This window comes from Ictidomys tridecemlineatus, chromosome 2 (genome assembly GCF_052094955.1).
Source record: "Ictidomys tridecemlineatus isolate mIctTri1 chromosome 2, mIctTri1.hap1, whole genome shotgun sequence".
NCBI classification, from domain to species: Eukaryota; Metazoa; Chordata; class Mammalia; order Rodentia; family Sciuridae; genus Ictidomys; species Ictidomys tridecemlineatus.
In genome coordinates, this window is record NC_135478.1 from 122,889,150 (window position 1) to 122,913,274 (window position 24,125).

Genomic DNA, 24,125 nt, shown 5'->3' on the forward strand with positions numbered 1-24,125 from the left:
TTTACAAGAGCTTTGTAGACAATTTGTTGTGCTGATAGTCTTACAAAGTGGGGATGGCCAGCTATGAATTCTCATGTTGATGGTGCCCTACAGAAGAAGCTGTTTCAAAGGTCTGGTTTTGGTTATGTGGAAAAGAAACTCCCCTTTCATGTTTTTCTATGATTTTGTTAAAACCATCCATCAGTCTAGAATCACACCAGGCTTTCTTTTTGGGAAAAATTGTACTCTTAATTTATGTATTTATTCATTTATAAATATTTATTTAGCAAGACTTTTAAAATAGATACAATGGTCACTTCTAAGACACCACTTTTTCCATAAAGTTTATATTCCAGTTGGAGAAAATGAAAAGAAAGATAAATAAGAAAAATAGAAGAGAGAAGCATAGAACAGGTCTTAAGAAAACATATAGTTCAATCCCCCAGTATTGGGGATTGAACCCAGCAGTGCTTTACCCCTGAGCTACCTCCCCAGCCCTTCAATTTTTTTTTCTTATTTTGAGACAGGCAACTAAGTTGCCTAGGTTGGGTTCAAACTTCAGGTCATCTTGCCTCAGTCTACCAAGTTATTTGATTATAAGTGTGTGCCACCAAACCCAATCATGAGGATCTACTTTTAAAGATTTTTGCAGAAGTCTAGGTGAAAGAGTTAGCGCCATGTTCCAGAGTTGGAGACAGTCCAGCTTCACCAGGGTGTATGCCTGCAGGGATGAAGGGAGAGGGTGATTACTTGAATCTGGAAAGAAACGAAATTCTGTGTGGTTGGCTATTTACAGACCTTACACACAGAAACACAGACACAGGCTGGGGGAAAAAAAACAACTCATAGCACAAATATCTGATAAAGATGGATCTAGAATATTCAAAGAACTCTATGCCTCAATAATACATAGATAGATACTGATAAAAATGGAAAAATATTTAGCCAATAAGTAAATAAGAAGGTGCATGACATCATTACTCATCAGGGAAATGCAAATTGAAATAATTATTTACCACTAGGATGGTGAATTTACAAAAAACAAAGAAAGAAAGAAAGAAAAACGACAATTGCACAAACATGAAGAAAATAGAACCCAGTAGATGACTTGTGATAATGTAAAGTGATACAACCATTTGGAAAACAATTTGGCAGTTTTTTAGTTTCTTTCTTATAAAGGTATACAAAAACTTCCCAAAGACCCAGCAATTCCTCACTGAAGCATTTACCACATGACCCAAAAAGAAAACTATGACCATATACTTAACTTGAATGTTCATATTAATTTTTCTTATAATAGCCCAAAACTGAACACTACTCAAATGTCCCCCAACAGGTGAATCAATAATCCAGCTGTAGTACACCCAGAAATATAAAAATGATAAAGAAAACTATTTATACATGAAATTCTATTCCATGGAGGAATTTAAAAAAAAAAATCCTGAGTGAAAAAGTCAGACATTAAAAAAGAAAAAAGCAAAAAGGTCAGATGAAATCTTAATCCATAGGAGAGGATGTACAAAAAAAAAAAAAAAAAAAAAAAGATTGTATAGATAGAGAAGAAAGTGAGTCCAGTATTGATTCTTGAGTGCTCTAGTATTTTCAGGCCAATCAAAAATGAAAGGAATTTGAGAAGGGGCAGGCAGAGGGTAGAGGAAAACCAGGAGAGAGTGATGTCATTCAAATCAAGAGGAGTGAGTTTTAAGTACCGCATAAAATAAATAAACAAACAAATAAAGGTATTGTGTCCATCTACAACTAAAAATAAATAAATAAACAAATAAATAAAGTGTTAAAAAAAAGAAATGCCACCCCAAATTATATGTCATTGGCAATAAATAAAATCTTTCCCCTTAGTTTTGCATATAATGATTATTAAAAATTTGTTCACTTTATATTGTATTTCTTTGATTACCACATTTTTTTGCATTTTACATCTATTTATATTTCCTTTTATGAATAACTTCACATTTTTGTCAATTAAAATTGATTCCTTTTTCTGGTTTACTTGTTATACCTTTCATAGTTTTATTATCCTGCCACATGGTGGCACATGCTTGTAATACCAGCAACTCAAGAGGCTGAGGCAGGAGGATCACAAGTTCAAGATCAGCCTCAACAATTTATGGGGGCCCTAAGAAAATCAGTGAGACTCTACTCAAATACTCTACTCAAAGTGTTGAGGATATAGCTGAATGGTAGAGCTCCCAGGGTTTAATCCTTAGTACCAAAATCATTTTTAAGAAACATTTATCATTTCTTTGTGCACTGTGTTTTCTCTTTTGTCATTTAATCTTTTCAATTAGCTTTTCCTCTTTTAAACATTTACTTATTTATTAATTTTCAGTTTCATTGCATTTTGGTCATTGTATAAATATTATACCAGTGATAATTGTTAATATCATTGTATACAAGAGCATGGCTGCCTCCTGTGTTTAATAGCTCTTATCTTTTTTATGGTTTTCTCCCTATTGCCTTGAGAAAAGCAGTCTTTGCTTAGTCCCTAAGAGCCCATGTTTTTAATTCATTGTCTGACTGTCTTACTTGCTCTCAAATAAACAGTTTGATAACAGTTTTATGTTTCTTGGCACAATATATTCAAAGTCTTTTTAGAAGAATTAAATATTATTCACCTAGGAATCAATTTCTTTAAAGTTGATAAATACTAGGGTTTGAGTATGGTTTGTCTCTTCCAAAACTCACATTGATATTTGCTATGACCTGAGGAGGTTATTAGGTCATTAAGAGGGATTAGTATGTTGCTCAAGAGAGTGGGCTATTATAAAGTGAGCCTGGCCATTCTTACTTTTCCTCCATATATTCCCATTTGTTCTTCCACTTCACTACCATTTTGTGATGCAGTAAAAGAAGGCCCTCTCCAAATGCTGAGTAGATTGGGATAATACCATTTAAAATTTTAATTTTATGAAGATAGATAGATAATTAGATAGCATTTTTTTCCTGTTCAATATATGTTAGATGGAACTGTGAATGTTTTTTCTCTAAAGTGACAATCATACTAAATACTACTTTAAAAACAAACCAATTTTTATTTTTTGCAGTACTAGTGATTTTAAGGGTTATCCCTCATATTCCAGGAAAACTGTAGTCTAAGGTTCTTTTGAAAACTGTGGTCTCAGGTCGTGTTGGAAAACTAATGTAATTTTACTTTCTGAAACATGTTTTCACATTCCAAATAAAGGGGTGAAAATAATCTTTTCAGTTAGAAGTGGGCCATGGTCACATATCTATAATCCTATCAACTCAGGAGGCTGAGTTGGAGACCAGTCTGAGCAATAATATGGTCTTATCTCAAAACTTTAAAAAAGGACTATGGATGTACCTCAGTGGAAAAGCACTCCTGGGTTCCAGCCTCAATACTAAAACCATACAAAGGGTGGTAACAACATGTTCTTAAGAGAGCAGGAATTAGGAATTAGTAAAATTGAATTAGGAAGATCTCAGACATAAAATACTTTGATAAAAATCTTCTTAGAAAATAACTGAAATAAAAAATCATAGCAAATCTAGTGAAGAAAAAATATATATAAGAATAAATTTAAATTTACAAAATTTAAATCTGTATATCATATAATCAAAATTTGTGTATGTTTCTGTATATATGCAAAACTTGAAAGGAAAAAGACACCAAAGTATTCACATTTCTTTTTTCAGTGTTGGTATTACAAGTGAGTCTATTATCTTATCTATATACTTTCAATTATCTTATAAGATTAAGCATTACAATTATGAAAATTATAACAACCTGATAAAATATTTCAAATACAAATTATAAGTAAGGACTATTTATAATTATAATAATAAATTTAAAGGCCTCAAAGAAATGGAAATCTACTGAAAATATAGATGATCAAAATGTTAAGCATTATAAATTGAGATTTATCAATAATAGATATTAATTTCTTAATGGTATTTTTGTCTGATGTGAACTTATGGATAATTAAAGTTCTTTTCTTTGACTTGAATTTTAATATTTTGTACAATGGATATATACCACTTTTTATTAAAAGGAAGTTAGTTTTTTTTGATCCAATAAGAAGAATGAGTATATAGTGTGATTTCATTAAAACAGCAAAAACACCATCAATATTCTGCCCATTTCCCCCACAACTTTATGTGTACAGTTAGCATTGATGTTGGAGTTTCTCAGTTTTTCAAGAAATAAAACTGTCCTACTCTCATAAACAGTCTCACAGAGGAGTAAAACGTATGATGACATACAATTCCATTTTAACAAGTGAAACCTTACTAATATAAATCTCAGTTCACAGCATAAATCACACCTAACTTTCTTTTGCTCTTCCTTTTTTGTTCAGGATAGCAATGTTTCATTTCCATCTTTCCCAGGTTTGAGACCAGTTTCTAGGAAATTTACTGTTTTCCACAGTGTCACAGTGACTATTTGAAGTTCACTGTTTGATTTATTCATTGACTCCTCCTCTGCTGCATGCCAGGTGGCCATAGACATGTCCATCACTCCTTTGAGCAATGAGGTTGTATGTATGGCCTTTCCTCTTCCCCATCTGTAAGATTTTTCTGCATTTTGTGGTTCTTTCTGCCACTCTCAAGCTGCTCCTATGTGCTTGGAAATGATTTCACTCTTCTGGAGTCTCACTGTCTCTCCAGGAGACCCTGATACCCTGAATGTCTTAGATTACAAATCAGTCTACAGTTTCTGTCTTCTGCCTGGGGCATGGTGCAGGGAATAGCATAATCAGTCACTCTTTCTGAAATCTACTGATATTTTACCTGATTATTCTCTTTCCAACTCTCAATTTTCTTTAAAGAGTCGTTTTCATAATCTAGGTGGAGAAGTCTTGCTACTAATAATAAACTTTCCTTCTCCTAAAAGAATGCAATTTCTCTCTTTCTCTCTTTTAGCTATATCTTGCCTTTTCTCAGGCAGAGAGCACAGATGGCCTGGATGCATGTATGTGGAAGATGGCTAAGGGAAATCATGAGAGAATAAATTTTTCCTATTTCAAAAATAGTTCTGATACAAAATTGTTAACTGAGGTAGCACACATAGAAAAATGTAACAGACACCACTTAGAATTGCTGCCTGACTCCAGTTTCTCCTTCTCAAAGCATCTTTGTCAATACACAGTGGTAGCTGTCAACAGTCATGACTGTGTTAAGCAACCCTGTTCCCTTCTACAGTCAGAAAGTACTTGACTCAAATGGGGCCAGTCAGATTTCATGCCAGGAATGTAAAAGAGAGACTTATCAACTTAGAAAGGGAAAATTATTGTCCCTGTGTTGTATCAATGGAAGTACCACAGGGGCAAGATCTTGAGGTTCTGCTGCGCCACCTTAGCGCTGCCCTGGTATCCCTTCGTCAAGCCTTAGTTTTTAAATTCTACCTTAAGTTCTGTGAGGTGCTCCAGAATACTACCAATTAATTTCCTTTTTTGCTTATGCAAGTATAGGTTTCTATTATTTGCCAGATTAACAACATTAACACACAATCATACTATCAACTCATATCTGAATACAGATTAGAAAATCTTAAAGGAAATATTATTGAATGTAACTCAGCCATAGACTAATTGAGGATTTGAAGTTAACTTATTGTCAGTTTAGTGATGCTTGATTTATTCTCTATTCAAGTGTCATAAAATGATGTAAGATCATAAACATACTACAAGGAAAAAAATCAGCAATGTTACTAGAAAATGGGGATCACCAAACACTAAAATCAGAACAATTTTAATGACCATATCAGCAATGAGGATAAATAGAAAATTTAATTTTTGGAGTTTCACACTGACTCTATGAACCAGTACAATATGAAGAGTGAACACCAAAGCTGGAAAGGAAACATGTTAGTATTTCATTGCAGCCTCAAATACCCAGCATTCACCAAATAGAAAGCTAAGCATGTACCCCCAACTGCTAGCACAGTCCTCAGAGCCGGCCATAACTGTGACTTCTTCCACTCTTGTTAGCCTCATCCACTTAGATCTTTCTAGGACAATATAACTGTCAGTATTCAATGAGGTGGCTTGGCAGAGAATGTGGCGGGTGTGTGTATTCCCATTCCACAATGCATGGTCAGTGCAGCAGTTAGAGACAGGGGCAGGCGAGAGTGTGGAGGAAACCACACTGGGGAATGAATGTAGGTTTTCCCTTCAAACGCCTCTCAAAGAACTGCAGGTGGCCTTGAAATCAGTAGCAGAGTTAGGAACCTAACAAAAAAAGGAACTGGCGAGGATCCCATTGCATTGTAGCATATTCCAACTGTGAAAATGAACAAAAGGATAAACACAACAGAACCAGGAAGATGCAAATTGACTTATTTCTGCAAATCTCCTCAAGAGGGAGAGAGACTATGAAGAACTTTATATTCACACTGTATGATGGCTGAAACTCATTATGACCATATAATTTATTTTCTAAACTGGATCAATTTGAAGTAAAAGGGAGTCACTCATTATGTCAGAAGAAGAGGTATGGTCTAGCGTACTAGGACATACAGTCACTCTATCAAGACCTTGCCTGATGGAGTATCCCCAGTAAAAATCTGTCAGAGAAATTAGACTGGACCTATTGAAAAGAAGTGGCAAAGTTAAAGGAGAAGTCACACATGATAATATTATCTAAGAAAACTCATAGTTGAGAAGTCTACAAAAAGACACAGGAAAACATAACTTCAGTGAAATGAATACAAAACAGGAGCACACAGGACAAGTTGGAGGCAGATAAGGAAAGTGAGTTGGATGTTTCAAGCTTCTTTGGCAAGAAGAATTGCTTCCTGCTTGGCATCAGGGCTGAAAATGGATACTCCATTGTTCAACACCATTTTACTTCCTCTAAACACAATTACGTATTCCCTGGCAGCGGAGTTTTAGGGTGTGAACTTTCCAGTTTGATATCCAATATTCTGTGGTTTGCACAGGCACATGGAATAGCTCAGATTTAGGGTAATGGTGTAACACAGAGACTAAAAGCAAAGCAAGGCTTTAAAGAAATCACAACCAACTCAGAGTTATACTCTTCAGCTGACTCTGAAAGCTGCCCAGCTCAGCAAGTTTTTCTGTCTTTGTAATTTCAGTCTGCTGCATAAAAATGGAAACATCATCTCATATAGGGGAAGGTCTCTGGTGAAAATGATCCACAAACAAAACAGAAAAAGTATGTTCTTAAGGTGATTCAAGTGAAAATAACATTTCAAAAAAGACTGAACTATAATAGTTTGAGAAAAGAATACTGGCTTTTTTCTGAAAATAATTAATTCTGATCCAAGGAGATGTTCTGTAGAATCTCACAAAAGATAATTATGGTGGCCTATAACTGAGGAAAACAATAATAGAAATAATTATAATATTAATAACAACAAAACACCATGCATTGAGTGCTTATCATGTGTCAAGTGCTGCACTCAAATTTCGGTGCTTCATTGCTCACTGCAATGGTGAGAAGCCATAATATCTGCAGTTTACAAATGAGGAGACATGCAACAACCTGCCCAAATTTGAACTGCCAGTGAATAGTACAGCTGGTTTGAAACACATGCAGCCAATCAGAAAGGCATATACTTGTCACGCCAAACTTCCTAAAGAGTGCCATCTCAGACTAGTATCTGAACAGAAACTTCTTAAAGCCCACAATGTGAGGAAGCCCCAAAGGTACACACTGACTACATGAGGCTGGGATCTCTATAGTAGGCATTACTGGACACTGTGTGGATAACTTCTAACTGGAAAATTGTTACTATTGGTATATAATTCCAAAAGCAATGTGCACTTTATGTCAGTAAATTGGAATACTATTTATAGCAAATATAATTAACCCACTGCATGTTCATTGCTAGATGGCTTTATGCAGAGAAAGATCATTTTATGAGATCTTATTTTTAAAAATATACATTCTTTGGAGTCTAATTCTAAATGCTAAAATATTTTTAAACAACTGTCAAATAGTAGGTTTAATATCTAACTCAGAGAGAGGGTAAAACTTTCTTTTTATTCAATGTAAAAAAATTAAATAGTTTTCAAATTCTGCATGGAAAAATGGCTTTTCTGATTTACATTTAACACTTAGATAATTGAACAAAACATATATAGACATTTTATGTATTAGAGAAAGTCAAGGTTTAAAATGACAATCCATGGAAAATGAATGTGCTCTTACTCTGTCAACTTAATATATTAAAGGTAAATCATTCTGACTATATTATACATCCCCAGAAATGTGTTTACATAGAGGAGTGTAAGGAATGATAAAGGTCACTTGGCAGTATGGCCTCTTCCTTAATTTGGTGATGGGAGGCTGCAAGAACTGAGGTTCTCACGAGCAGCAGAAATATGGCAATCCTCCCTGGAGTTGTGCAGACTAGAAGCAGATGTGGCACAAGCCTCCTCACTCAGCTTCTGCGAGCCTGCTTCACTGTTGACTTGCAGTACATCCATGATGGGGATTTCCTGAGCTAAGAAGATCATGAGGTAAAACAAACAGGGGTCTTTCTTTCAACATATTAAACAAAAATGTAATACTTGATAGAGTAGCTGAAAGTCAAGGTCATTCGCTTTTAAAAATGTGGCCTTTTGAAGTGAAGGTGGATTTGAACATCTGGAAATATTTTTGAAAATAAGTCACTCCTCAACTGAATCATTAAATGGCAATTCTTTGGCAAATGTTCTATCTTAGAATTATTTAGAAATGAACTTCTGGCAAACCATGAAGTTAATGCTCTCCTATGAGATCAGCACATAATTTGTTGTATTCTTAGGATTATTTTGCTTGAACTATTTCAAGAGTTTTGCTTAGCAGGAAATGAGTTTAGGGTGAAGTGGAGATGACAGGCACTGCAGTTTCTCATAGTAGATTTTTCAATCAATATTCAATTGAATAATTGTCTGAAGTTATGAAATTTTACAGGAAATTATCTTTACATTCTTGGTTAGGAATCTTATTCCCACAAAACCACAAAGTAAAAAATTTGTGAAAATCATGTCTGATGGAAGTAGTGAAACTCTACAAACAGAAATAGGAAAACAGTAGAGTGAAATTAAATACATATACTCATCTATTTGAAAGAAAAGTGTGTGTCAGGATCTCACAGGATGGTAACCACTTTGCAGGAAAAAAATTTAAAAAAATTAATAAGAAAAAAGAGTTTTATTTTGTGGTTTTTCATTATCTTTCTGTAAATCTTTGGGTATATAAATTCATCAACCACTATGTTTATGATAAAAGGCCAACTCTCTCTCTCTCTCTCTCTCTCTCTCTCTCTGTATGTTTTTGAGTATATGTTTTCTTTGTGAAATAAATGCTTTGACCAATACGAAAATTACTCATAAGATCAACTTTTTTTTTTTTTTTTTGGTGAGGGGGCGAGTAAAAGAAAATCATTACCAAATGATACTAACTGTAAGAATAATGATGCAACAACAAAAATATATCAGTGAAAAGGTATTTGTAAACAAATAAATCAAGGGACTTGTAAGAGGTACTGAAGAAAATTTTATTAACTTTATATTGTTTGTTTATTTTTTTATTCATAACCCTTTAGTGGGCCTTAGTAGTTCTCTTTAGATGAGAACTCTCCTAGTAAAAGATGGCAGGCAGTCTTCCTCTATCAACTCTGAAGAAATTCCTCACAGTCTAAAGTCTCCTTCCGGGTAGAACCTTCAACAGGAAGAACACTGATTGCTACCAGCCATATGTACAACAATCTAACTGTAGAGAATTGTTTGCTTTTATTTGTGTTCATAAGAATTTCTGTATTCTAAAATTCAAATATTATTGCAACTATTTGATTGGCTTTGCTCCTCACAATTGCTGGGATTTAATCAAGGTCATCTGGAAATTCAGAGAAAGAATGCCAAGTAGTGATTTTACCTCAGCAAGCTTCTACATCTTTCCCAGGTGTCTTAGTACAACCAAGGCAAAAATATATTTTCATACATTCAAATGTGTTTTTTTAAGCACTTTAAAAGGTATTGTCATTTGTTTTACTTGGGCTGATTTCCTTTGTCTTCTTATCTGCTATCTCCTTGATAATCTTGGCCAATAGAAATATTCACTAGCATTTTTGAATACGTAAGCAAAGGATAAGAAAACTACTATAATTTGAGAATTAAATTTAGCCAAGTCCAAAAAGATAATACAATCGATATATAGTTCTCATTTTAATATTTTTAAAAAATCTTTTTTTAAAGAGAGAGAGAGATGAGAAAGAATTTTTAATATTTATTTTTTAGCTTTTGTTGGACACAACATCTTTTTTTTTAAATTTTATTTTTATGTGGTGCTGAGGATCGAACCCAGAGCCCCATGCACACCAGACAAGTGCATTATTGCTTGAGCCACATCCCCAGCCCTTAAAAAATTCTTGAAGGATACAAAGCATTTTCCTGACTGTATTCTTTGGAAAATATTGCCATAAAATTTTGCATTCAATGACTATTTGTATTAAGTCTATTGTTGGCAAAGGTGGACATATCAGTGTACAACACAGGTAAAACTTCTGTTCTCCTGATTTTTTGTGAAAATAGAGATGAAAAGCAATAAACAAAATATACAGGAGGGTCAATGAAGCTATCGAGAAAAATTATGAAAATGGTGACATAGAGGAAAGGTGTTCATTTCCAGGATGGCCCTGCAAGTTCTGATAGGGAGGTGACATCTGAATAAAATTGTGAGGGATGTGAGGGAGTGAACCAATTAGAGAAAGAGCATTTAGGAAATGAAAACAGCAGTTACACATGCCTGAGGCAAGTGTAAGAATGTGTATTCAGAGAAATTTTTATCAATTCAAAGGAATGGATGTTTAAAAAGGAGGAAAAAAAACAGAAGCAAACTGAAAATGTAAAATGATATGAGAGAAATAAAGCTTTTTGTGGCAATATTATGATCCAGGGAATTCCAGGCAACTGGTGTGTAAGAAAAGGAAAGACAAGGAAGATCCTAGAAAATACAAGATATTTTCATTTGCTAAATTCTTACATTATCTATAAGACAATATATTTATGGATTATTTAGGATTAAATTAGATCTATGCTAATTAATATTTCCTCAGATTACCAAGAAGATAATTTATTTGAGAATGGTACCAAAGGAGGTAGAAATGAAGTGGCTGGAAAAGAAAGACAAAAAGGAAGAAAAATCAGTGTAGAACATGTTAATGAACAGGTTGCAGGGGTGCACAACTAAGGCTCAGTCGACTGGGAACACTCCTTTCACAGAGCATAGTCACAGACAAAGGGGACTGGGGCATTTGCTTGTTGAATTTTGTCCACCTTGGGTTGAGAGTTCCTTTGGGTATTTTACCTTCTGCCTCTTGGGTTCTGATGAACAGGCCTTCCCCAACTTCAGGGAAAGCTCTGGGGAAAGAAGGTAGAAAGACACCTGGCAAAAGGCTGAAGCAAGGCAGTAGACCAAGGAGAAGCTTTTTGTGGCAAAAAGCATCTCCTTGGTCTACTGGGATGATGGGAAGCCATCCCAGGCTGAGAACAGTTTCATAGGACTTTTTGCTCAGAGAAGATAGACAATTTTTAACACATAAACTAACAATGAAACAGACAATGTAATTGTATATTATAAAAATTCAGAAGAACAACTTCTCTTTCCTGGCGCAATAGCCAATATGCAATAAAGGGGCACCACAAGTAGCACCCCTTAATTTTAATTTTGTTCACAGGAATTTGGAATTTGTTTAAAATCAAGAATACACTGTGAAGATCAAACTTCTATGTCACAAAGATTAGAGAAAAAAAATTGGCTTTAAAGGCTTTCAAGGAATTTCAGTTAGATTCAAGTTAGCTTTGAATAGTGTCAGATTTCTCCACTGTCTCAATACAAGATCCTTAAAAAATCTACCTAATGCACCTGAATGTGTTATTGCCGTGGGTAAATTTAGTTACTGGTTAATGTTGGAAGATACTGGGTTCAGTTCTCACTCTTATCTCTGTCTACCATCACAGTTGGTGACATCTCCCTCCGCGACACTATAGATTCTATCACTGCCCGCTGCTGTCCACATCCTAGAGCCTGCCCCCTAGCATGTCTCCTGACCTGGAGAACTGCAGGAGGACTGTAGATACCTGTATAATTGCCTATTTGACAGCTCCATTTGGATATTTCATGATCAATATTCATAAAATTGAAATCCTGAACACCTTTCCCCCAATCTGTTGTATTCATTTCTGTCTATTGTGATGGTGATGACATCCATGGCAAGTCTGCAGACTCCTCTGTCCTTTACACCTTCAGCCAATCCACAGGACTGCTGGTTCTGCTTTCCATATAGTCCAGAATCTGTCCACTGCTCAGCACCTTCAGTGCCATGCCACACAGTGTTCAAATGGAGGCCTGTGTGCATATGTACATACATGCCTAAATATTTAAAAGTTATAAATCAAATAAAAAACTATTTAGAAACGTTCTTTCCTCTTTCTTGGACAAATATGCCTTTCTAACCATGTAAAGGGCCAGGTTCCATATTTCTGGAACTACTTGAATTTCCCTGAGAGAATGTGTCATTGAATGTAGAGGGTGATGAGGACAGCCCCCATTTACTTCTTACCCCTTCCTGTCCCTTGCTTACACATTCAAACTCCACACACCTTCCACAAGGTTGCTCCCGAGCTACTCAGGAATCTTGGTTTATATACCAATTGCATAATCTTCCGTGTATTATAATCATTGTTTCTTTCATCTTCTTTCACTTTATCAGTTTACTGTATTTCTGTTTCTTCTTTCATTCTTTTTAAAACATTCATTCCTATGGCTAGATCACAATTTCTCTGAAAGTTACATATTCTTGTCTTCTTCTTCTTATATTTACATCTGTTTTTTTTTCTTGCTTTCACATAAGCTTTTATTTTCCTATCATTGTTTCAAGATTATTATTATTTCACAATAACTAAAGAACATTAGCATGTTTCTGTGGTAGGTAAGTGTCCAGGGATTTTGGTTCTGGGTGATATATTTATATTCCTAATCTTTGGTATGCATGCAAAGAACCCCACATTATGGGGTGTGAGCAGCCCATAAGTTCCAAGCAAAACTTGTCAGTGCAGCGGTGGTGATACACTCTGCTCTGACTGGGCCCCAGCCCTCAATATCCAAAAATTATCTCCCGGGATAAGCCCACTGAAGGCAAGTGAGAGATTGCTGGGGCCACAGGTAGAATACTCTCATCTACTATCCCTGGTACTTTCAGCCCTCTTCTACTTATGGATCCATTCTCTTCTGTCCTCAACACCTAAATTGGTATCCAACCATCTCTTCTCCCCTATCTTATTTTATTTGATTATTTTAGGTACAGAGCATTGCTTTGAATTTATAAACTGCTGTATCTCTCCTGGAATCTCTGGAGGTGGGTTGTTGGGAAAGAGGTGGGTATCTCTATTTTATGTATCTCCCAAACAAATGTTTAATGTATTGAAGACATGTACTCTAAAATATATTAGGAATAAAACTTGAATAAGTAATACCTCCAAACGATTATTGCCAGTGGGGAAACTGAATATTATTACTCAGAAATTCTTCCTGGTAATACTGATAAATGCTACCCTTCAGTGGATCATTGAGAATGTGCATGTACAAAGAGTTACAAGTCTTTAAGTTTAGTCACTAAATCAAGAGTTAAAAAACACACCTACCAGGTTGTACAACTGTCTTGGTTGGCAGCATCCTCCCAATTATTGGAACCACAGTTTGGGAGATCCCAGCAGGCACTTTCAGATAAGTGGCACCTCCTAAAGAATGTTGTTCTTACTAAGTTGCTTAGCATGGGTGTGCCACACATTAAAACAGAGTACCAAAACAATAGTGGTTTAACTAAAGTGGCAAATACCATGCAGCATTGATAACAAGAGTGTTGAAATGAACAAAGTACCTCCTTATTGTGAGGCATGGACTTTTCTCTTTGTCAACTGTATAAATAAAAAAATAACACAGGAAACAGAATCTATTGCAAACATTAGAAAAAAAATTTGTGTTGTAATGTATTATGATAACTAAACAGAGAGAAATTTATTAGAAATGCTCACTATTGAGTCCGATTTATCTCCGGAGTGACCATGTGCATTGGTGGACCCTTAACTGAGCAAAAAGGAGAGAATAGGCACCTCAGGTCAGATACCACATCAAGGGTCATGCTGGAGACAGCTCCTGAGGGGTAGCAGCACCAATTATTAAATTGCAGAAATTTTAGTGATCTGGTTGTTAAACCCGCTTATATATTGAAATCAGCCATGGTAAAAATATTTACATCACAGAAATCAGCAAATGCTACAAATAAGGGTTGTTGTTATTTAAATTCAGTATACTTATTATACTGTTGTGCCACATTTGAGGAGGAGGAATGTAAAGGTAACAGAATCATTACAGAATGATCACACTTCTCAGGAAGTAAGAGAAATTATTCAGTATGTAACAAAATACCATGAAAAATTTAAAAAGTTGGCTGGTAACACGTTTTAATAGATGAATCTGGGGATTCATTTCATAAAGTTGAATTGAATTATGAAATGTTAGCTTGCATATTTTTATAATTATTATTTCAAATTATGGTTATAACAGTGGCATAAGGATTAACTAGTCAACATTTGGTTTCCTGTATTTCAGAAAAACTTTCCATGAATGCTTAATGTGCTCTCAGATGACATACAGTAGAGAAGCAGCAGAAAATAAGTAGGCCTTAAAATTGCTCCCGTGTATTAGAAGAAGTCTGTCAGCAGCCTTGTAGGAAGTACTAGTCATCATCTATGTTCAAACTTAGCAAATGGAGAGGAGAGCACTGACAGAATGTACCGGGAGGCCAGGTTAGGTAACCAAGGAAAGAACAAGCCCCACTAGTAGCTTCCCAATTGAGATGTGAATCAGTGAAAGGTGGGGATATGCTCCTATGACTCACCTGAGGTGTGGTAAGGTAGCAGCCCAAGCGGCTAAGAGCAAAGTCTGATTCAACATGGAGAGAAAACATAGACACAACAGCACATACAGGGGCTTTTCCCACTCATTTCACAAATGATGCTGGTCAAATAGATCCAGACATCAAAAAGCCAATACTCAGAGGAAAGTTGTCACCAATAACATAAGGGATTGAAAGAACTAGATTAATTGGCATCATAATATCAAGAAGGATCCTAGGCCTGCCAACCCAGATGGAGATGTAGAATAATTACCTGATCAAAAAAGACATCTGAGACTTAGTAAAAGTCAGAGTCACAATACAAGGGCAAATGTAAGAAAAATGAAGTTAATTATTCAAACAATTTTATTCCTGCCAGAAATCTCTACATATCTATGTATCAAGTAATGCCTGAAAGAATAGTCCCCTTATTGTGAAAACAAAACAAAATAGAAAACAAAACCAAAAACAAGATGTAGTAAGGGACTGGAGCAAAAATAGCAACTGCATATGTGAGAGAGATGTATGGAGAAGACTTTACACAACCCCTTACTCTGGTCAGTTATCACTCCTTGGGTTAGTGCTGCTCTCCTGGCTAATGAAGAGTCTTATTTTGACTACAAGTGTTTAATATCTGTTGTTTGCAACTTCTGTGCCAGAGCTGCTATGAGGTTTCTCTCTGCTTTTTAAAGATTTTATTGTAAAAGGAAAATTTAAAAGAACAAATATAATGCTGTTTCCTGCTCCAACATATTTCCAGGAAATTAACTATGAATTGTATAGGCTAAGAAATAATAAACCAATTCAAAAGGCAGAAAGGTATCACCCTGTGATGGAGGTGAAAGTATTACTATGTCATTAATTTAACAAATTATTATGAAGCATCTTGTACTATGCCAGGTACTAGAGTTACATGAATGAATGAAATATATTTACTATTCTCAAGGACTTGGAGACTTCTGAGGGAGACATTATATTATAAAAGCTCATTATATTACAGGTTAGTAAGTACAGAGATAAAGATGTGCATACTATGACAAAGTGCAATGCATATTTACCTAATACACGTTTGCATATAGGAAGCCAGGTTGACTCAACTGTAGAATATTCTGGTAATTAGGTATGGAGAAAAGAAACTATTTAATAACACATTTATATGGAAAACAAACTAAGGGATTTTTAAAAGTTTACAAATTCATCATGGGAATACAGACAGGATCTTCCTTCAGTAAGCAGAAGTGGGAAGTGTGTCCTAAGGGAACTGACATTTTTGTTGGGTCTTAAAGCAGGAGTTGGCTAGAGTAGTGTGTTGGGGTTAGGGTTATAGCCAGAAGAAAGGATTAAAATAGAAATGGCATGGAAAGTGTGAGGACCATGAGCAGTTCAGTTCCATACCTTCAAATTCAAGACATGAAACACAATGGAAAGCTGGAGATGGGGATGGGGACAGCAGGTAGTTCCCTGTACTCTCTGGTGATGTACTCAGACACAATATACTTATTTTGCTTATTTTTATGTGATGCTGAGGATCAAACCCAGGGTCTCACACGTGTGGAGCGGGTGCTCTACCGCTGAGCCACAAGCCCAGCCCTCACATTTTAGTTTTAAGGTGAGTACTCAAACACAGTGTGAAGGACAGATGGAAGGGGGCTAATGCTTGAGAACTAGAAATTATTTTGGAAACTTGTTTGGGTAGAATAATACCAGAGTAATAGGAGTAGATATGGAAATAAGACAACTGGAGAAATACTTGTAAATATTTGTAAAGTAAAATTGCAAGATTTGCAGTAAATCGATAAGTAGAAAAGATGATAGAAAAGACAAAACTTCCAGTTTTGAGTTTGATAACTGGTGGCAGCTCCTATCAGCTGGAGAAAAGTAAAGAAGAAGCATGAATTAAAGAGGTATATGGTGATTTTATCCAAGCCACCAAAGGATCATACAGTAATAATGCTCAGGATACAATTAGGCATGAATCTATGAAGATTGCGAAAAGGTGGAACTAGAGATAAAGATTTGAGAGTCATCAGAAATAGGTGCTTTGGAATCTAAGAAGAGATCATGATATTAATTAAGGAGAGTGTGCAGAACAGATGAGCAGGGATGCAAGAATGTTGTGTCTGAGCCAAAATGAAAGAGAGTGAGAGAGAAGCCCTTGAAGCCAAACAAAGGAGAGAAGATCCAGAAGTGACCTCAAATAACATATGAAAGAGGACTTGACTGTGGAAGAAGGTGCCATACAATATGTGAAGGAACTATCTAAGGACATGGGCTTTATTTAAGAACTTTGTTGTCTAATCTGCAAGAAAATAGGCACACAGTGGGTCAACGTAAGGTTAGGGAAAGACATTTGGAGGTAATATTGCCTTATGCTCTCAATTTCTTTGAAGAGATAGGATGCAAAGTAACCTGCTAAAACTTGTGAGGGGTGGTTGAGGAGGAATCTGGAGAAAAATAATAAAATTATTGAATACATAAAATTTTTACTTGTCAATTTAAACATATTATAAATTAACATTGTCAATTGAAAATTATAAATTATAATTTTATATGTATGTATAAAAGAAGTTTCAGACTAAAGATGATTAGAATTAAATAAAATTGTAAGGCCAGCTGCATTTTGGGAACATGCATTTTTAGTGGACAATTTTTTAGTGCTATGTGATTATTTTTCCCAAGCCAGTAACAAGTCACTCAGATTTGGAATCAAGAATGCAGACTTGAACATGGGTACAAGGCTTAATTCTACTGGGTTGGTGTTGAGGAAAGTTGAGAATGTTAAGGATATAGATGAAGAAGGAAGAAAGGCCAGGCCAGACCTAATAGACCATGTTAAGGATCATAATTAAAGGGCCCTTGCCTCTACTTTTTAACTGACTGTGTTTATTGGAAATATTTCCTTCCTGCACATTCATTTGTCTTCAACTTAACATAAATTCCCCATAGTTGAGTCATAACTAAGAACTCACTAATATTTATTTCATTATTTTTTATCTGTGATTATTTTTCTTTTATCTAGGGTCATCTCCCAAACACTAAGTTGCCTGACACTTAACTAAGTTGATTCTATCTTCTCCTCCAAAACAAGTTTCTTAAGAAGTGGCTAATGTAATCAACCAGACAGAACTGAATTAAGAACATAAAAGGTGTTTTATCCTATATTATAATAATTTAATTCAGGCTACTTCATGTTTTATGAGCTATGGTTACCTAACATGTAACAGTCTACTTGGCTTAACTCCTCCTATGAAAGAAATTTTTTTAAAAAAATTACTTTGAGGTCAGCAATTCCTCTTGCTTTTCAGTCCTTAAATCAAAGTCTGGGTAAAGTTCAAAGCGCCAGTCGCTAGGTAAGGGAGTGAAACAAGTTCAGTTAAACAGGTGACTAAGTAAATCTCTAGATGCTAAAGATTCCTGGACACAAATAAAAGACTTTTCAGATCTCAATCCTAAGGTGATGGCTTTTGCCCATGTATGTGAGAAAAAATATGGGCCTAGGAAGAGCTTTGCTACTGAAAATATTGCTCTAATTAATTCAGGAATTCACCGAAAAGGAGATATTTTAAAAATGTGAATATTTTCTAGTAATTTTAACCTTGGCATTAATACCACTCCTACATTAATAAGCTTTCTTTTTTCTAATGACTGTTTAGCCATCATGTCATAGGACATGAACAACTCAATGTGGGAGTTTGTTGTTTTCCTATTGCTAATTCACTCTTTAAAAAAAAAGTGATTTGGATCTATGAAAGAACAAAGCTGAATCATTAGAAGTTAAAATGGCATTGAACTTTTTACAATCCAATGGCCTCAGTGCCCTGCCTAGATTATGAAGTGGTCTCAAACTCTCTTTCTTTCCTATACCCCTTGCTTTGCATGAGACAAGAGCTACACAGCAGCCTTCATCCTGCTGGCAAAAATAGGACCATGGGTAAAAATTCCAAATATTAGAACACTGTATTTCTGTACCATTAGTATTTCTGTACTCCTAATACTTTGTTCCCTTGCCTGGCAATGAGGCAGCTTTTAGTCTACTAGCTTCTTGTGTCTTGAGCTACATTTTAGTTGTTAGTATCTACCTGATTGCTGAATCAGGTACCGAAGCATGTCCACTCAGGGTTAACCACTCCTTCTTTTAGCAATGTTTTGATCAGTTGGTCCCTGAAGTCTAGTGCTTGTTCTGGCCAACTTGGGTAGAGACATAGATATAAATTATTCAGGTCTTCTCCTGGTTAAAAATTCATTCATTCATTTTTGCAAACATTCATTTATTTTGCACCAGTTTTGTGCTAAACAATGTGCTAAGCCTGTATATAGAAAGATATATGGACACTGGTCTCTGCATTGGAAGGTCTTTTAAGGGGCAGATATGATAGTGACAATAATTCATATTTGCATTTGTGAGAGCAATCTGATGATCCCGGAGAAGGCAGCTGAATCTTTTCTGATGATCGAACACAGGATTTGTGTGGAGTTTTCAGGCAGATTTGAGTACATTGATCTAGGCAAGGAAGTAAGTGGGAAACAGAAATACAGCTCCCTGCATAGTTGTGAGCTCCACTTCCTTGGAGTTCAGGACATCAATTAGAAGTGGTAATGGCTTGACATATGTATCTATTGGAAGTAAAACTATAGCTTATTCTTTAAAAATAATGATCAGAATAGAAAAATGAAAAAACAAGTTTTGGAATGCTATTTTGACTGCATAATCATGGAAAAACAAAATATTTCAGAATAGTGTTCTGTCATGTTTCTTTAATGGCTCAGCCTTGTTTATAAAGAATACTCAAGGTATAGCCTAGTGCCTGCAGTGAAAAAAAAGAATAAATACGTGTCAACGGAAATAATTTTATATGATGCCATTGACCAAATACATATTCTAATATTATAATGTCACCTCTATAAGAAAACTAAATATTACTCTTATTAATTCAAATGAAAGACTTTTTACAGATGTGTAAGTGCAAGGTAACATATTCAGGCCTAACAAAGTTGTTGAGAAATAACTCTGTAACAAATGTGGCTTCCCTGGTTCTGCATTCTCTGGACAATGGGGGACACCTTGTCCTAATGCTGCTAACAGTGAAAAAGACTTAAAAATTGGTACTCATTCCAGCTCCAATTTAGGGCAAAATAATAATTTGTTATCCCTTGAGACAGATATTCCTTGTCTTTGTCCAGAGATTTTCTAGAGAAGAAGGCGTAAGGTTGCTTGGGAAAGAATGAAAGAATGAAAATGTTGGCAGTAGTTCTTGTCTTTCTCCAAATTAGAAGCCCTCTAGGGACTGTACCTACCTCCCCAGAAGACAGATCAGTGACTAGTTGTTACTTGAGTACATTCAGACTGATGGTCTATCAGTATTTTTTTCTAAGTATATCAGAACTGACGTGAAAGGCTTCAATAATCACACTTTACAAATATTTTGCCATTTTTCCATGATGATGTATTGTTGCCCACTAATGGTTTGTCATTCTAAAGAGATGGTACCACAAGATACTTAATCCAGTACTGATAAGAAAAGGAATTTTCTGTTTGGAGACGATGCTGAAAATAGTTTATCTCTTTTCTCAGTGCCTTGGTGAGTATCAAAGTTATACAATGAAATAACCTCTGCTCTCTATCAAAGAGCAACACAAAGATGGCTTACACTGTTTAATCATGTAACCATAAACACAGATTACCTAAAAACTGATTTAAATTGTGAATTTTCATAGAAAACATAATTTTAAAAATATTTTATTATTTCAAGAATATGATGCCTTGTGTATAACATGTAGATTTTCTATAATGATTTGTGGATTAAATAAATATTGATTAAACTGTTTACATGTTTAAAAGAAACATTAATAAATAGGCTTGTTACTACTTTAAAATTATATAAATAAATGTTTTTCTACCTATGGAAAATTAGAATAAAATAAATGTTCAAGAAAACATATCATATGTAAAGGGGTTGCACAAAGAAATGTACTTTGTAGGAATAAAAATCTCAAAAATACCAATGCAAGGTGGAGACTGAATGGTAAATGTTGTTAAAGAAGAAAAGGTCTGAAGGGCAGGTCAATCACATGCTGACCTGACTATGCACCATTGTTGGAGAAAATGAGTACATTCAGCATTAAGGAATGCTAACAAGATTGTTGTCCTTGTTGTTGTCGCTCCAGTTTTATCAACAAAACTCACATCACAGTCCATTGGTAAATGGACAAATAACTTTTGCAGGGAAGTTCTAGTCAGTATTTCTCAGTGTTTAGAGAGAATTGAGGAAGAATGCATGCTTTAAGTATAAGAAAATAAATATTTCACTCAATAAAATACTTTAAGAAAAATAGTGGAAAATGGCCTTTTATAGAATGTCTTTCAAGTGAAAATGCACATCCATCTGTGATGTTTGGAGAAATTTTTTAAAAATTCACCTGAGAGGAAGAGAGGCTAAACTCATTAATCTCATCAGGTTCTTCTGGTATTAAAATTAATTTAATCCTTTTTAAATTGGATTTTTATTAAAGAAGCTGTCTTTGGTAACAAACACCTTACAAAACTGTGAAGAATCACTCATAATAAACATCCTAATCGGGAAAGCACTGACCCTGGTTCTTTGAAAGTAGGAACATTACTTAATAGGTAATGCTCTGTGAATATAAACTTAGAGGTTTCCAATCCAGTCTCTTCAACACCCATGAAACCCAGTTATTCACAAAACATATGTCTGTGTACATGCACATGTTTAGGGGAGCAGATCAGTCTCAAAGAAGTCTTTAACTCTAAAGCCACTGGTATAGGGAATTTCCTCACCAACACTGTGTTCTATATCATGGTTCCCAAAACATCATCACTTCCTAAACCTATGTCTTTTATTATGTTTAGACAACCTCCTCTTCCGTGACTCATTAAATCAGAGTCCTACCATGGGACTTTTCCCATGAAATCTATTCCAGTCACACTAAAGGAATGGCTCTCTCTTTGCTCACACAGTACTTTGCTTATTCAGCTTCCATGTTGTGGTGGGATTCATGTGTGCTGAGCTTGGTCTGTTACTCATCTCTGGGTCTTGCTATTCAGCATAGTTTCTGGACTGGTGGCCAAATATTATGTATCAAATTGAGTCATTCCACTGGCTCTCCAGTTCCTCTACACAAGAAGTACCTCGGTTTCTGGCTCGACTTGTTAAAGTTAGAACAAATTCTGGAATTCCTTCTTGTTCTTCTAGTTCTTGAGACAATAGCTTTTCCTCCCTTAGTCTGCAACTTAGGGAAATTTCAAAAAAGCAAAGCAATATTTCAGGATTTAAGTTGTCATTAATTCCATATTAATATACAAAAGTCAGCTTTGTGTTTACTGTCTCCTTTTCTCAGTTATTCTGGCACAACTCACTGAACAAATACAGGATTTGGGAGTGCAAAATTTTAGTATTTAGTATTTTAACATGAAACTAGAAGGGTAACACTGTAATGCATTCATGTCAATAAGACATAATCAGAAGATGGTGACTCTGCCAATGTTTGATATTTTGTTAGTATGTAAAAACTAATTAAACTGATTGCATTATGAGCATGGCTAGCCATTTCTATGTACTTTACTTTACAGAAAAGTTGTCAAATATAAAGTTTGATCTTAAATGAAGGCCTGCAATGACATTTACTATTCCTGAACTGCATAGCCAAATTAAAGTTTATATAGTTCTCCCTTGAAGCCAAAAGAAATACAGGTTTGAGTCAAAATTGTGTTTATGACTCCCATATGAGAAGCCTAGGCTGAGTTCATAAAGGAGAGGCAGGTCCCTGGGGGCATTGCTCTTAAAAATGGAAAAATATTTCCTTCTCCAGAGCCAAAGTTCAGTCACAGTGAGATGATATTAGGCATCAGAAAATGAGGAATGGGTGCTAATATCTTCAGATAAGAGCACCCATCCCTATGACTACAGTATTTTAATTCCTGGTTATCTGTTTCTGTAGAAGTAACAGAAATGGGGGTGGTGGTGTGAGGGATGAATAAAGATGATTTTAAGATAAGCTGATCTCTGAAAATGAAAGGACTTTTAGGCATAAAATGAAGGCCTTAAGCAACTTAGTTTCGGAAAAGATCCAGGAATTTTTCTCAGGACGAGTTGTAACCACTGGGCTCTGGCTAGGAGTCAGCTTGGCACTAACAGTCAACTGAAGAAATGATTCACTTGCCCATGAGAGAACTTCTATATGAAACAGCAGGTACATGATGGTGCTTTTGGCTTCCAAAGGGGCAAAAGAATTACAAGGGTCCTCACATCACTTACTGAAAGGTACTAAAGAGGCCTCCCCAGGGCATTGTTTCAGAGGAAAACTGTGAGGAAGAATTTTGCACTGAAGTTGAAAGGACCTAGATAATATGTTGGAAAATAAAACTTGTGAGGATCACATAGAAGGAATGTCCATCTTCTCCCAGGCAATATAATAGACCATGTTAGAATCAATGTTCTCACTTAAGAGTTTAAAAATAATCACCTTCAAGAGTGTCTGGTTACATCAGAGATAAAGAATTGTGTTACTGGATCCAATTTCAATATTGTTTTAGAAAGTTTCCACTTGGACACTTTGTTAATGGACAAGTTTCAGAATGAAGTTTATATGAGATATATGTAGGGATTTATTAGGGCTACAATATTTTGAATATTTTTTGTTGTCAGATGATAACTTGATGTTGCTCTTTGATGACAGAAGTAGGGAAATGTTCTCAACAAAAATGGGTGGGAATCCTACAGAATGTATTCTTCCCCTTCCCTATGACTGTCTTTAACATTGTTGAAGATAGCTGTCAGGGTTTCTGAATTCTCTCTTCTTCATCCAAATGTTCATACTTCTTTCATTTCCTCAATGGAAGGGATTTTGAGTTCTTTAGTTGTTTGAGTTGCTTTTGTTTTTGTAAATATGCCAGTTTATGAGAAAATATTGGGCTCAGAATTTGCTCTGATATTTCTTGATAAATAACCATGAAAATCATCAGAGAGCTGGTCCGAACTCTGCAGAGATGAACAGGACTAGTAAGTACAGATATCTCTTGAAGTCTGTGACGGGCTAGCATTTTTATAGAACTAGATTAACAGAGTATTAACAGAGATTGATGCTCATGTGTTTCTTATTAAATAAAAACCAAATTCATAATTTTAAAAAATTGGAAGCAATCAGAAGATCTTCCAATAGGTGGATGGATAAACAAATTACAGTATATCCAGATACTGGAATATTATTCTGAACAAAATAAAAGTTATTAAGACATGAAAATAGA

General features: G+C 35.2%; 1 long non-coding RNA gene across 2 annotated transcripts in view; it reads right to left on the reverse strand.

Annotated features, from left to right (window-relative positions):
• Positions 1-219: 219 nt before the first annotated feature.
• LOC120891998 (uncharacterized) overlaps positions 220-24,125 on the reverse strand; it is a 56,570-nt gene continuing 32,664 nt past the window's right edge. For both annotated transcript variants that reach the window (XR_013435018.1, XR_005736618.2), the window contains one exon: positions 220-700. This is a non-coding gene — a long non-coding RNA (uncharacterized LOC120891998). The remainder of the gene's footprint in view (positions 701-24,125) is intronic.